This window comes from Phyllostomus discolor, chromosome X, assembly GCF_004126475.2.
Source record: "Phyllostomus discolor isolate MPI-MPIP mPhyDis1 chromosome X, mPhyDis1.pri.v3, whole genome shotgun sequence".
Lineage (NCBI taxonomy): Eukaryota > Metazoa > Chordata > Mammalia > Chiroptera > Phyllostomidae > Phyllostomus > Phyllostomus discolor.
The window spans coordinates 58,639,223-58,655,177 of record NC_050198.1 but is presented as its reverse complement, the minus strand read 5'-3'; the positions used below and the strand labels follow the sequence as shown (position 1 = coordinate 58,655,177).

At 37.2% G+C, this 15,955-nt stretch overlaps 2 protein-coding genes and 1 non-coding gene across 4 annotated transcripts in view; 2 read left to right on the top strand and 1 right to left on the bottom strand.

The window, feature by feature from the left end:
• The window catches only part of BEX3 (brain expressed X-linked 3), a 130,145-nt gene that overhangs the window by 60,187 nt on the left and 54,003 nt on the right, over nt 1–15,955 (top strand). The window lies entirely within an intron of this gene.
• LOC114504770 (protein BEX1-like) overlaps nt 1–15,955 on the bottom strand; it is a 131,763-nt gene that overhangs the window by 111,788 nt on the left and 4,020 nt on the right. The window lies entirely within an intron of this gene.
• LOC114505845 lies at nt 9,979–10,109 on the top strand. Its single transcript, XR_003685307.1, has one exon. It is a non-coding gene; the product is annotated as a small nucleolar RNA SNORA66 (small nucleolar RNA).

Below are 15,955 nucleotides of genomic sequence, written 5' to 3'. Positions count from 1 at the left end.
ATATAAAGCTATAAAGGTGCCTTCTTCAGATTGCTGGCAACTCTGCATGGGTGTGTTTCTCACCCTGCTCAGACTCTGAAATCCTGATGCAGTCTGCCAAACATTGCCTCCATGTAGGCAATCTCTTCAACCAAATAGAATCCCAGTTTCCCTCACCTAGCTGTCTCCTATCTGGGAAGCCCTCCTCACAAATTCCTTGGCACTGACTCTCTATGATGAGCCACTCTCCCAGTATTGAAGCCTTTCTCATCATGCCCTGCTCAGGCCAACACAGCTCTTTTCTCTCCTTTGGAAAATGCACCTATCTTTTTCTTTCCTATTTAGTGGTGTCAGGACTGAATTGTTCAGAAAGGGAAGGGATGAGGAAAAGGGACACAAATAGCTTTTATTTTTTTAATTTTAATTGTTGCTCAAGTACAGTTTTCTGCCATTTGCTCCCATCCCAGCCCACCCCCCAGCCCTTCCCACTTCCCACCCTTTTCCACCTGCTCCTTGTTTTTGTCCATGTGTCCTTTATACTTGTTCCTGTAAACCCTTCCCCTTTTCCCCTGAAATTTCTTCCCCTCTCCCCTCTGGTCACTGTCAGCCTGTTCTCTATTTCAGTGTTTTTGGTTATATTTTGCTTGTTTGTTTGTTTACAAATAGCTTTTAAATTATGTTTCATGACTGAACTATTTGAATATATTACCAAGCTAAAAAAATGTTGTGTTTAAGTCAAATTCAAAGGTAAATAGAGCCATGGCTGGTGTGACTCAGTGGATTGAGTGCTGGCCTGCAAACAAAAGGGTTGCCGGTTTGATTCCCAGTCAGGGCACATGCCTGTATTGTAGACTAGGTCCCCAATAGGGGATGGGTGAGAGGCAACCGTACATTGATGTTTCTCTCCCTCTCTTTCTCCTTTCCTTCCCTTCCCTCCAAAGGTAAATAAATAAAATCTTTAAAATAAAGGTAAATAGAGCATTTATGTTGTGACATTGCTCAAAAAACAGCACTTGCTCACAAACAGATCAACACCTTCATACTCAGTTGAGGACATTCTCTATCAGTAACTCCATTAAGATGATATTAAGGTTGTCTCTGGCTATATGTAAGTAGAATAAGCAGAAGGGAAGTCAATAAAATCTCTGCTCCCAACTTTGTGTCAACACAAAGAATATATACTATGAGCCAATCAGCAAATTTCTTCTGAGACTCCACTATTTCTGGAGATGTATGGTTTAAACATGAACAGGAGTCACTGAAGCAGAATGAGTGTAGGCACCTACTTGTTCTCCTCACTTCTGAGAAGATAGGCCCAACCCCCCACACATACACTGGAAAGGGGTAAGGGAGAGCTACTTTTTGTTAAGGACCACAAGAGGGATGGAGGCTGCATGTGTTGTGATTCAATGACAGATGTGGGAGTGATCACTTCTAGGTGTCATGGTCTCAAGTGCTGTGTAATCAGAGCTGGACTTCATGGAATGAGCAGTATAAGAATCTAGGAGGATGAGGAAAGGGTTTCTGGACTTCATAAGAACAAAGGGTTCAAAAGGGTTTCTTACTTCCTCTTTGCACTCATTAAATGGAAACTTTTTTGTAACTAGAACTGACTGGAGGATTTTTTTATTTTATAATAACAAGTAAGAAAGTTATGTGACATACCCTAGATATCACCAAGGGACAAGAAAAAAAAAACTAATATGGAAGGGCAGACTTGCATGAATAGCAAGAAGAAAAAAATCATTTTATTATTGCATCCTACAAGTTATGCTCCAAGTATAACTTTAGGAAGGACTGCCAAACTGTTTTCCATGGCAACTTCATGATTATATACTTCCACCAGCAATGTATGAAGGTTACAATGCTCCATAGCCTTGCGGAAACTTGGTATTTAAAAAAATAATAATAATTGCCTTGCTAGAACGTGTGAGTGCCTAAGAGGCACATCCCCAGTGGTTCTGCTCTTATGTAACATTTCTTCAGAAATTGGTCCTCCTGATTAATTTACTCCTGGACCAGACTCTGCCATTCATCTGGAAATTTCTGACCTAATGGTCAGAAATCACTCACAGTTTACATTGTTCCCCACAATGTCCTTAGACATGTATGAACATGTCCTACTGCCTTCCAAATGCAATTCCTGGGCCCTGGCATCCTTCTCAGATCTCCTCAACTGAAAGGATGCAATTAGGTCATTTATATGAAACTATACTTGAGTTATTGTGATGAGTGTAGGAAACTTCCAAAAATAGAGAAGAAACCCTATGCGGAAGTTTCATATAGTATTCAGCTTCTTTCAGTTCAAGAAGATTCCAAAGGCTTTGCCCTTGCCTTTAGGTACTATGACAAGACTCCTGTTTTTGTGTTTTGTGTTTTTCCTTACAAGAATCACTGGCCCTATTTGCAGATGATACAAGTGCTTATGTAGAAAGCTATAGGGAATCTACAATCAGCTACTAGTTTTCCCAGCCCAAAAGTTCAAGTGCCTGGTGCTTCAAAAACACCAGAACTGAAGCCCTGGCTGGCATAGCTCAGTGGATTGAGTGCGGGCTGAGAACCAAAGCATCGCAGGTTCAATTCCCAGTCAGGACACATGCCTGGGTTGCAGGCCATGGCCCCCAGCAACCACACATTGATGTCTATGTCTCTCTCTCTCTCTCTCTCTCTCTCTCTCTCTCCCTCTCTCTCCCCCCCCCTTTCTCCCTCCCTTCCCTCTCTAAAAATAAATAAATAAAATCTTAAAAAAAAGAGACCAGAACTGCAAACATCAGAGTTTGGGGCAAGGAAATGTTTATTGATCAAGAAGGCCCAAATGAGAAGATAAGATTCCAAGTAAGACCCAGTCCTTCCCCAGACCCAGTTTGGTATCCAAGTCAAACCCAGTCCAACTCCAGCTGGTTCCTGAAAAAAGTTTGAAAAAGAAATATTCAAAGTTTAAAAACTCATAATGGAAAAGCCTTGGAGTTAGGATCCAAGAGCAACATGTCTACAACCTCCATAGGCTACAATAAAGCAGAGAGCTCAAAAGGGCTCAACAGAGATGAAAAACTGAAACTTGAAAAGCTAAAGTGACCTACCCAAGGCAGAAGCAGATCTCAGGGGCTTTGGAACTTTTGCTGACCTGCTTCACCCCTGGGCCTGGTGCTGGTGAAAGCCTGCCTTGCTGCTCAGCTCATTTTTCCTGTGTACACCCAGATGGAGCAGAGGCAGACACAAACTGTGGATTGCTTCTAGGTCTAAATAGGTTGTCCAAGAACAGTCACAGGCAGTGTCTGATATTGATCTGAACCACAGTTTTCCCCAACAGGCCCAGAACCAACACACTTAGTGACCAGCTTTAGACAACATCAGAGAAAGATCCAATAAGCTTCACAAGTAGAATATTCTAATGGAGACTTCACACACCATAGGCAAGGCTGAGTCTCAAAGTCAGTTAAACTGAGGGTCAAACCCAGGCACAAAGGGACCAATAGCAATCAAGACTCATTTACAATAGGAGGGCCCATAGAACCCATACAAGGGAAAATCTTAGAGCACCCAGCTCAGGTGATCAAGGAGACTGCACAACTGGACCACACAAGATACCTACTACATAAGGCCACCCCATGAAGAATGGGAGTCATAGCATATCTCCCTATCTAATGCATAGAAATAAATATAAAGAGGCAGCCCAGATGGGGAGACAAAGAAACAGGCTCCAAATGAGAGAACAAGACAAGACTCCAGGAAAAGAGTTAAATGAAATAGAGGCAAGCAATTTATCAGATATAGAGCTCAACGTAATGGTAATAAGGATGCTAAACAGCATTGAAAAAGACATAGAAACCATTAAAAAACACCAATCAGAAATGAAGAACACAATATCTAAAATGAAGAATACAGTGGAAGAAATAAACAGTAAGTTAGATAAAGCAGAGGATTGAATCAGAAATTTGGAAGAAATATTTTTAAAAAGCCACCCAACCCTGGCTGGTGTGGCTCAGTGGATTGAGTGCTGGCCTGTGAACCAAGGGGTCACTGGTTCAAATCCCGGTCAGGGCACATGCCTGAGTTGCAGTCCAAGTCCCCTGTTGGGGGCACATGAGAAGCAACCACACATTGATGTTTCTCTCCTTCTCTTCCCCTCTCTCTAAAAATAATAAATAAAATCTTTAAAATAAGCCACCCAATCTGAGCAGCAAAGAGAAAAAAACTTTAAAAAATATGAGGACAGTTAAGGCACCTTTGGGACAACATGAAGCATAAAAACACCCACATCATATGGGGTACCAGAAGAAGAGAGAGAGAGCAAGAGGCCAAGAACATATTTGAAGAAATAATGACTGAAAATTCCCCTAGCCTAGTGAAATAAAAAAGACACAAAAGTCCAAGAAGTGCAGAGACTCCCCAAAAAAGATGTATTCAAAGAAGCCCATACCAAGACACATTAAAATTAAAGTGGTAAAAGTTAAAAACAGAAAAAGAATCTTAAAAGCTACAAGAGGAAGTAAGTTAGTTACCTACAAGGGATATCCCATAGGACTGTCAGCTGATTTCTCAAAAGCAACATTTCAGGCCAGAAGGGGTTGGTTTGAAATATTCAAAGTGATGAAAAGCAAGGACCTACAACCAAGAGTACTTTACTTAGCAAGGCTATCATTTAAAATTAAAAGAGAAACAAAGAGCTTCTTAGACAAGAAAAAGATAGAGTTCATTACCACCAAGCCAGTACTACAAGAAGTGTTGAAGGATCTTCCTGAAGAAGAAAAAATTTAAAAAGCAGAAAAATATAGTTGTATGAATAAAGGGCAATAAATACATACTACTAATAGTCACTTTAGATGTAAATGGATTAAATGTTCCAACTAAAAGACATAGGGTAGCAGAATGGATAAGAAAACAAAACCCATATATGTGTTGTCTACAAGAGAACCACATCAGAACAGAAGATACACACAGACTAAAATTCAAGGGATGGAAAATGATATTTCATGCAAACAGAAATGAAAAAAATTGGGGTAACAATACTTATATCAGACAAAATAAACTTTAAAAGTAAGGCTTCAAAAAGAGACAAAGAAGGACACTACATAATGATAAAGAGCAATTCCACAAGAACATATAACTCTTGTAAACATTTATGCATACCACATAGGAACATCTTAATATATAAAGCAAATATTGATGGACACAAAGAGGAATGACAGTAACACAGTAAAAACATGGAATTTTAACACACCATTGACATTAATGGATAATTCTTCCAGACAGAAAATCAAGGAGGGAATGATGTCCTGAAAGGCACATTAGGTCAAGTGGATTTAATAGATATCTTTGAAATGATAAACAAGATTAACAAACCTTTAACTAGGCTCATCAAGAAAAGAGAGGAGCCAAGCAAATAAAATAAAAAATGAAAGAGGAGAAGTAACAACTGACACAAAAGAAATATGAAGGATTGTAAGAAAATATTAATTACAAACAACTGTATGCCAACAAATTGTACAATCTGGAAGAAATGAATAAAGTCCTAAAAACATGCCATCTCCTAAAACAAAGTCAAGAAGGATCAAAGAATCTGAATAGACAGATTACAACTAATGAAATTGAAGCAGTAGAAAAAAAAATCCCAACAAAAAAGGTCCTGGAGCAGATGGATTCTTAGGTGAATTTTACTAACCATTGAAAGAACTAACGTCTTTCTTTCTCAAACTACTTCAAAAATTTGAAGACAATGGAAGGTTTCCAAGCTTATTTTATGGTGCCAGCATTATCCTAATTCTAAAACCAGACAAAGACACTACTAAAAGAGAATATTATAGGCCAATATCACTGATAAACATAGATGCTAAAATCCTGAACAAATATTAACAAACCAAATCTAACAATACATTAAAAAGATTAGGCACCATGATCAAATGGGATTTATTACTAGAATTCAACATTGTACAATATCCACAAATCAATAATTGTGCCATATCACATATACAAAATGAAGGATAAATGTCACATGATCATATAAATAGATGCACAAAAAGTATTTGATAGAATTCAGCACCCATTTATGATAAAAAAACTCTCAGCAAAGAGGGAATAGAGGGAACATACCTCAGCATAAGAAAGGCCACATATAACAAATGCATAGCCAAAACCATGTCATTGGGCAAAAACTGCAAGCATTTCTCTTAAGATTGAGAACAAGACAGGGAGGCTTGCTTTCACCGCTCTTATTCTACACAGTACTGGAAGTCTTAGCCACGGCAATCAGACACAAAGAAGAAATAAAAGGCATCCAAATTGGAAAGGAAGAAGTACAACTGCCATTATTTGCAGATGACATGGCACTGTATATAGTGAACCCTAAAAATTCCACCAGAACAAACTTAGTAGAACTGCCAAATGAATTCAGTTATTGCTAGATATAAAGTAAATATCTAAATTCAGTTGCATCTGTATACACCAAAGGTGAATGATCCAAAATGGAACCTAAGAAATCTCATTCACAATTGCTTCAAAAAATAAAATAAAATAACTAGACATAAATGTAACCAAGGATGTAAAAGACCCATCTACAGAAAATTATGACATTGAAGAAATTGAAGAAGATACAATTAAGTGGAAGCACATATCATGTTCATGGATAGGAAGAAATAACATCATTAAAATGTCCATTACCCAAAGCATTCTATAGATTCAACACAATTCCTTTCAAGATGCCAATGGCATATTTCATTGAACTAGAAGAGGTATTCCCCAAAATGTATATGGAACCACAAAAGACCTTGAATAGCCTCAGCAATTTGAGAAGGAAGAAGAAAGTTGTAGGAATCATGCTACCTGATACCAAACTATACTATAAGGCCATTGTAATTAAAACAGCATGGTACTATCATAAAAACAGACATATAGATCAATGGAAAAGAATAGAGAGGACAATCCTCAACAAAATATTGGCAAACCACATCCAGCCACACATTAAAAAGATTATACACCATGGTAAAGTGGGTTTCATTCCAGGGATGCAAAGATGGCACAATATTCACAAATCAATAACCATAATACACCACATAAACAAAAGGAAAGACAATACATGATCATATCACTAGATGCAGAAAAAGCACATGATAAGGCACAGCACCCTTTTATGATAAAATGCTTAACAAGGCATTCTGGTCAAGATGGTGGCACAGGTAGAAACCCTTTGCTTCCTCACGCAATCAAAAAGAAGATAACAACTAGTCTAAAAATAATAAACAAACAGAAGTGCCAGAAAATCAAACTGCATGGAACTCCGACAACAAGGAGTTAAAGAAACATTCACCAGACTGACAATGACACAATGCAGCAAAGAGGGGTGCCCCACAAGGGTGAATACCTAAGGCCCTGCCCCCTGACAATGTAGGTGTGCCAAGACAAAGAAATATGGCCCAAATGAAACAACAGATCAAAACTCCAGAAAAAGAGCTCAGAAACCAGGAGAGGGTCAACCTATCTGATGCAGAGCTTAAAATACTGGTAATCAAAATAATCATAGGACTGACTAAGCTCAGTTGCAAAATGAAGGAACAAATGAAGGCTGCTCAAAGTGAAATAAAGCAAAATATACAAAAAAACAACAGTTAAGGGAAGGAACCAGGAACTCAAATGAATGATCTGGAACAAAAAGAAGAAATAAACATCCAATGAGGACAGGATGAAGAAATTAGAATTCAAAAAAAATATATATGAGGAGAGGCTTAGGAACCTCTGGGGTAGCTATAAATGCTCCAATATCCAAATCATACAGGTGCTAGGAGAAGAACAAGAGCAAGATGTTGAAAACTTATTTGAACAAATAATGACAGAAAACTTCCCCAATCTGGCAAAGGAAATAGACTTCCAGGAAGTCCAGGAAGCCAAGACAGTCCTAAAGAAATTGGACTAAAGAGGAACACACCAAGGCACATAATCATTAGGTTACTTAAGATTAAAGATAAAAAGAGAAAATTAGAAGCAGCAAGAGAAAAGGAGACAGTTACCTACACAGGAGTGCCCACAAGATTGTCTACTGATTTCTCAAAAGAAACCTTATGGGCAAGAAGGGGCTGGAAAGAGTATTCAAAGTCATGAAAGGCAAGGCCTACATCTAAGATTACTCTATCCAGAAAAGCAATAATTGAGAATGGAAGGGCAGATAAGATGCTTCCCAGATAAGGTCAAGTTACAGGAGTTCATCATCACCAAGTCCTTATTATATGAAATGTTAAAGGGACTTATATAAAAAATGGAAGAAGATCAAGAACTATGAACAGTAAAATGACAACAAACTCACAACTATCAACAATTGAACCTTAACAAAAAAAAAAAAGAAAAACAAATACTAAGCAAACAGCTAGAACAGGAATAGAATCAGAGAAATGGACATCACACAGAAAATTTTCAGTGGGAAGGGGGAGGGGAGGAATGGGGGGGAAGGTGCAGGGAAGAAAAAGCATAATTGGTAGGCATGAAATAGACAGGGAAAGGTTAAGTATGGTATAGGAAATAGAGAAGTCAAAGAACTTACATGTACAATCCATGAATGTGAACTAATGGGGGTAAAGGGGAGAAGCTGGAGGGTTGGAGCATATAGGGTGGAAGGGAGATTAAGGTGGAAAATTTGGGAAGACTGTAATAGCATAAGTGATATAATACATTTAGAATACCTCAATAAAGCTAAAATTAAAGAAATAAAAGCACTGAACAAAATGGGAATGTAAGGAGCATTCCCAAACATAATAAAGGCCATGTATGAGAGACCCACAGCCAACATCATGCTCAATGGGACAAAACTAAAAGCTTTCCCACTAAGATCAGGAAAAAGACAAGGATGTCTGCTTTCACCACTTCTATTCAACATAGTATTGGAAGTCCTAGCCACATGAATCAGACAAGAAAAAGAAATAAAAGGCATAAATTTGGAAAGGAGGAAGCAAAACTGTCAGTGTTTTCAGACAATATGATAGTATACATAGAAAATCCTATAGACTCCACCAAAACACTACTTGACCTAAGAAGTGAATTTGACAAAATGGTGGGATACAAAGTCGGTATTCACAAATCAAAGGCATTTTTGTATACAAACAATGAAATATCAGAAACAGAATTCAGGAAAGAAGTCCCATTTGATATAGCAACAAGAAAAATAAAGTACCTAGGAATAAACCTAACCAAGCAGGTAAGTGACCTATACTCAGAAATTACCCAACATTAGAGAAGGAAATTAAGGAAAACACAAATAAATGGAAGCATATACAATGTTCATGGATTAGAAGGATTAATGTCATTAAAATGTCCATACTACCCAAAGCACTTTATAGATTCAATGCAATCCCTATTAAAGTACCAATGACATACTTCTTAGATATAGAACAAACATGTCAAAAATGTATATGGAACCATATATGACACCAAGTAGCTGCAGCAATTTTGAGTGGGAGGGTTCACAATATCTGATATCAAACTGTATTACAGGGCCACGGTAATAAAAACAGTCTGGTACTGGCATAAGAACAGACTCATAGATCAATGGAAGACAATAGAGAGCCCAGAAGGAAACCTAAGTTTTTATGGTCAATTAATATTTGACAAAAGGGGAAGAAGCATAAAATGGAGTAAAAATAAGCTCTTCAACAAACGGTGTTGGGATATCTGGACAGCTACATGCAGAAAAATGAAATTCAATCACCGAATTACACCATACACAAAAATAAATTCAAGGTGTATAAAAGACTTAAGTACAAGTCATGACACCATAAAAATCCCAGAAGAAACTTAGTCAGGAAAATCTCAGATATTCTACCCAGCAATATTTTCACTGATATGTCCCCTAGAGCAAAAGGCATAAAGGAATGAATAATGGGAAGTCATTAAAGTAAAAAGCTTCTGCATGGCTAAAGAAAACAGCATTGAAATGAAAAGAGACCAACCATATGGGAAGACATATTTGCCAATGATACCTTAGACAAGGGTTTGATCTCCAAAATACATAAAGAACTCATGCAAACTCGATCACTAACTGCATGATGTTGCAGAAGTGAAGGGCACCAGGTTTGCTAAAGTAATTGTGGTGATACAAATGTATCGGCCTCAGAAGCTACTGAGGTGGTCCATTCGATCCTAGGACAGTGTAAAAAAAAAAAAAGAACTTACATGACTCCACTCTAAAAAGACAATAAACCCAATTAAAAATGGGAAAGGAAGCCCTTGCTGGCGTAGCTCAGTGGATTGAGCACGGGCTGTGAACCAAAGCATCGCAGGTTCGATTCCCAGTCAGGGCACATGCCTGGGTTGCAGGCCACAGCCCCCAGCAACCACACACTGATGTTTCTCTATCTCTCTCTTTCTCCCTCCCTTCCCTCTCTAAAAATAAATAAATAAAAAGTAACTCATAAAAAAATGGGAAAGGACTTGAACAGACACTTCTCCAAGGAGTACATGCAGAGGGCCCAGAGACATGTGAAAGGATGCTCAGCATAATTAGCCATCAGAGAGATGGAAATTGAAACCAGAATGAGATGCTACTTCACACCAGTCAGAATGGCCATCATAAACAAATCAACAAACAAGTGTTGGAGAGGATGTGGAGAAAAGGGTACCCTAGTGCACTGTTGGTGGGATTGCAGACTGGTGCAGCCACTGTGGAAAACAGTATGGAGTTTCCTCAGAAAACTAAAAATGGAACTTCCGTTTGACCCAGAAATTCCACTGCTAGGATTATATCCTAAGAATCCTGAAGCACCAATCCAAAAAAAAAAAAAAACAACAAAAAACTAAGCATCCCAATGTTCACAGCAGCACAATTTACAATAGCCAAGTGGTGAAAGCAACCTAAGTGCCCATCAGTAAGTGAATGGATCAAAAAACTATTGTACATTTACACAATGGAATTCTACACAGCAGAAAGAAAGGAGTTCCTACCCTTCACAACAGCATGGATGGAACTGGAGAGCATTATGCTAAGTGAAATAAGCCAGATGGTGAAAGACAAATACCATATGATCTTACCTTTAGGTGGAACCTAATCAACAAAACAAAAAGCAAGCAAAATATAACTACAGACATTAAAATTAAGAACAATCTGATAGTAACCAGAGGGGAGGTGGGAGGGGATAATAGTGGGGAAAGGGGGGAGGATTTTCAGGAACAACTATAAAGGACACATGGACACAAACAAGGGGGTGGGGTGGGATCAGAGGTGAGAGGTGGGGATGGCTGGGTGGGGGGAGTGATGAGGGAAAATGGATATAACTGTACTGGAAGAACAATAAAAACAACTGAGAAATTTTATTGTTGGGTATCAAGAATATACAAAAAATATAAAGAGCCCAGAAATAAACTTATACCTTTATAGTACATTAATATTTGACAAAGGAAGTACAAATGTACAATAGGGTAAGGGTATTCTATTCAATAAATGTTGGGAAAATTGGACAGATACTTGCAAGAAGTGAAACTAGACCATCTTCTTACACTGTACAGAAGAATACACTCAGAATGGATTAAAGACTTCAATGTTAGACTCAAAACCATAAAAATCTTAGAAGAAAACATAGGCAGTAAAATCTTGGACATTTTTTGTAGCAATATTTTTTTCTTATATATCTCCTTGGGCAAGGGAATCAAATGAAAAAATAAATGAAACTACTTCAAACTAAAATGTTTCTGGTCATCAAAGGAAACCATTAACAAAATGAAAAGACAACTCACTAAACAGGAGAACATACTTGCCAACGATATATCTGATATAGAATTAATGTCCAAAATTTATTAAAAAAACATATAGAGCTCAATACCAATAAACAAACAAACCAATTAAAGAATGGGCTTAAGATCTGGATACACTTCTCCAAAGAGTGGACATACAGATGGCCAATGGAAATATGAAAAGATGGTCAATGTCACTAATCATGAGAGAAACACAAATTAAAACCACAATGAGATATCACCTCACACTTGTCAGAATGACTATGATCAATAAACCAACAAACAACGAATATTGGCAAGGGTATGGAGAAAAGGGAATCCTAGTGCATTATTGGTGGGAATGCAGAGTGGTGTAGCCACTTTGGAAAGCAGTAAGGGGTTTCTTCAAAGATTAAAAATGAATCTTCCTATGACCCAGTGATATCACTTCTGGGAATATATCTGAAGAACTTGGAAACAGTGATTAAAAAGAATATATGCACACCTGTGTTCATTGAAGCATTATTTACAATATCCAAGATTTGGAAGCAGCCAAAGTGTTCATCAGTGGATGAGTGGATAAAAAGTTACAGAACATTTATAGAATGGAATAATATGCAGCTGTAAAAAAGAAGGAAATCTTACTCTTTATGAAAGATGGATGGCTCTGGAGAGCATATGATAAGTGAAATAAGCCAGAGAAACATAAGTACCATATTATTTCACATATATGTGGAATCTAATGAACAACATAAACTAACAAACAAAATAAAACAGACTCATAGGCAACTGAATGACTGTTGTCAGTGGGAAGAGGGTGTACAGTGTTGGGTGAAAATGGTGAAGGGATCAAGCCAAAAAAAACCCCTCATAAACACAGACAACAGTGTGGTGATCACCAGAGGGAAAGAAGAGCTGGGGGATGTAGAAGAGGGTATAGGAGAGATAAATGGTAATGGAAGGAGACTTGACTTGGGGTGGTGAACACACATGCAATACACAGATGATGTATTATAGAACTGTACACTTGAAACCTATATAATTTTATTAACCAGTATCACTCCAATAAATTCAATAAAAAGAACAATAACAAAAAAGAGAAGATGGGGACGCTAGCAGGTCCTCACATCCGTAGTAAGCAAGCACAAAGTTCTCTCTTCTTTTCTATCAAAGGAAGGGAAAATGGGAAGGGCAAGTGGTGTTTCATAATCAAAAGTATCTGGGAGCCATCAGGGGTTCAGGGAAGACCTCAAAATCTCTAAATCTTTGTTCCTCATCCACTGACTCTGACTGATCTCACTTTGATCTGAGGCTCCTGCAAATCTTTCATAAAGAATTGTCTTTGTACACATTTCCCTCAACTTCTTGGGAGAGGCACCTTCAAGCAAGTGCTATTTCAGAAACTCAAGCTTCAAGCAGGATCCTTCAAATGATTAGTATGTCTATAGCAGAAGCTATTAGCCTGCAAGTCATGGGAACAATGCAAGCTGGAATAAGATAGGGTGGGAGAGACAGAGCATTTCACTCTGTTACACTAGAAATAATAAATGAATTTAGCAATCTCATAGTATACAAGTTTAATATAGAATAATCAGTTGTATATAGTAACAACAATTGGGAAATAAAATTTTACAAACTCCATCTATAGCAGCAACAAAACCCATAAGATACCTAGGAGTAAATCTAACAGAATATGCCCAAGGTCCCTACAATTACAACTATAAAACATTGTTGAGAGAATTTAATAAGAGCTGAATAAATAGAAGTTATACCAGGTTCAAGTATTGAGAGACTCTTAATACATCTACGAGGCAGGAGATAGGAAGGACGAAACTCTGGAGGTGCCCCAGGGCTAAGATAAAGGACATTGATACAGGACAGAGACCCTGCTTTAAGACCAGTTGCTCCTGCTTTCTAGAAAAGTGCTGAATCATGGTTAATCATGAATGCACCTACACAGAAGATGCTACATGACCCCTGCTTCATTATAATAGCATTATAATAAATTAACATTGTGTGACCCCCTTCTCCAGTGGCCAGTCAAGGAAAATCATGGGAGAACATGTGCACAGTAGCTTTAAAGTAATACAACTACTTTGCATGCGTGCGTAATAAAAGCCCACCAAAACAAGCCAGGAAATATCTGCCCTATAGGAATAGAATCCCTCCAGCCCCTGAGGTCAATCTCTGCTCAGAGATGGCTTGCTTTCCATGTTCTCTCAAGTGTATTATAGCTTAATCTGTCTGCTCTCTCTCTTTAAGCTATAAACTCCCTGTGTGTTCAGTTCTTTATCTGTGATCATCAAGAACCTGATTACCTGTGTCGACCTGTGATAGCTATTCTCACCAAATTTGTCTAAATTTCTGATAAAAATTCCTGCAAGCTTAAAAAGTATAGTAGGTAACTGGCTGATTGTAGAATTTATATGAAAATTCAAAGGACCTAGAGTATCTAAAGCAATTTTAATAGAGAAAAACAAAGTTGAAAGAACTTTCCCTAATTTCATGACTTAATATGAAGCTACAGTAATCAAGACAGTTTGATATTGGTAAAGAGATAGACATATTGATCAGTGGAACAGAATAGGGAGTACAGAAATAGGTCTACTTATATATGAGTACTTGATTTTTTGGAAAGGTACAAAGACTATACAATGGAGAAAGAAAACTATTTTCAACAAATGGTGCTGTATTAATTAGATATCAACATGGAACAAAATGAACACCAGAGTTTACTTCACACCGTATGCAAAAATTAACTTGAAATGGTTCATAGATCAAAATGAAAAGTCTAAAATATAAAACTATTATATGAATATATGAGAAAAAATTTATTACATTGGCTTAAGCAGCACATTTCTTAAATAGAATTATAAAAGAAAAAGTGAGTTACATGAACTTTACAAATTTTTAAAACTTGTGTTCTTTGAAACCATTAAGTAAATGAAAAGGCAAGCCAAGAATAAGAGAAAAAAATTACAACCTATATATCAAAGAAATCAAATGCAGAATTTATAGAACTGCTGCAACTCAGTAATATGAGGACAAGCAACTAAATTTAAAAATAAGCAAAATATGTGAACAAATTCTTTCACAAAAGAAGACATTATGAATGGCTAATGAGCACGTGAAAAGATACTGAACACCATTAGTTACCAGACAAATTGAAATTGAAACTACAAGATACCACTATGCACCCTTTAGAATGGTAAAAAAAAAAAAAATTAAAATATTAGCAAAAATACCCTGACCATTCTAAGCATTGGTGAGGATGAGGGGGAAATTGGAACTCCAGTACCCTACTGATGGAAATGCAAAATGGTAAATCCACCTTGGAAAACAGTTTTTAAATTTCTTAAATATTAAACTTACAACTTCCCTATAACATAGCCATTCCATTCCTAGGTATTTACCAAAAAAAAATGAAGACATATGTCTACACAAAAATTTGTATGTGCATGTTCATATCAGCTTTATTTGTGACAGCCCCAAAATAGAAAGTACCTATAAATGTCCATCAACAGATGAGTGGATAAACCTTCACTATATTGCAGAAAAGAATATGCTATTATTACATACAGAATCATTATATTTAATGAATAAAGCCAGACAAAAATTAAAGTGTGTCCTCTATGATTCAATTAATATAAAATAATACTATAAAATGCAAACTATAGTGACAGAAAGTAGATTCGAGTTTGCTGGGGATTGGGGGTGGAAGGAGGGATGAATTACATTTGGGAACAGACTTTTTGAAATAATGGAAGTGTTTGCTATTCTGATTGTGATCACGGTTTCATAGGCTTAAATGTATGTGTAAAACATATCAAATTGAGTGCTTTAGGTACTTTTAAAACTTTAATTATACTTTAATAATGCTTGCTCACATGTTGATGCAGGCCGAAAGGACTAATGGCCTCTTTTGGTGCTTTACTCTCACGATTTTTGGTTTATTTGTTTTTGCTTTTTTCATTCTAAGTTCATTTTTTTCCTTGCTGACCTCCTTAGACTCCCTCAATGATATCTTCCTTTTTTGTGTTTGAAGACAACGCATGTAACTGAAAGTCTGACTCCTCTTTTCAGAGATTTTCCCTTTCTCATTATTAGGCTTCGATCTCAAGCCTCGCTTCAAAATCTATAGAATCATACACATTTTCTTTTCTTCTTTTTATTGAATTTATTGGAGTGACACTGGGTAACAAAATTATACAAATTTCAGGTACATAATTCTACAACACATCTTCTGTACACTGTATTGTGTGTTCACCACCCCAGATCTCCTTCATCACCA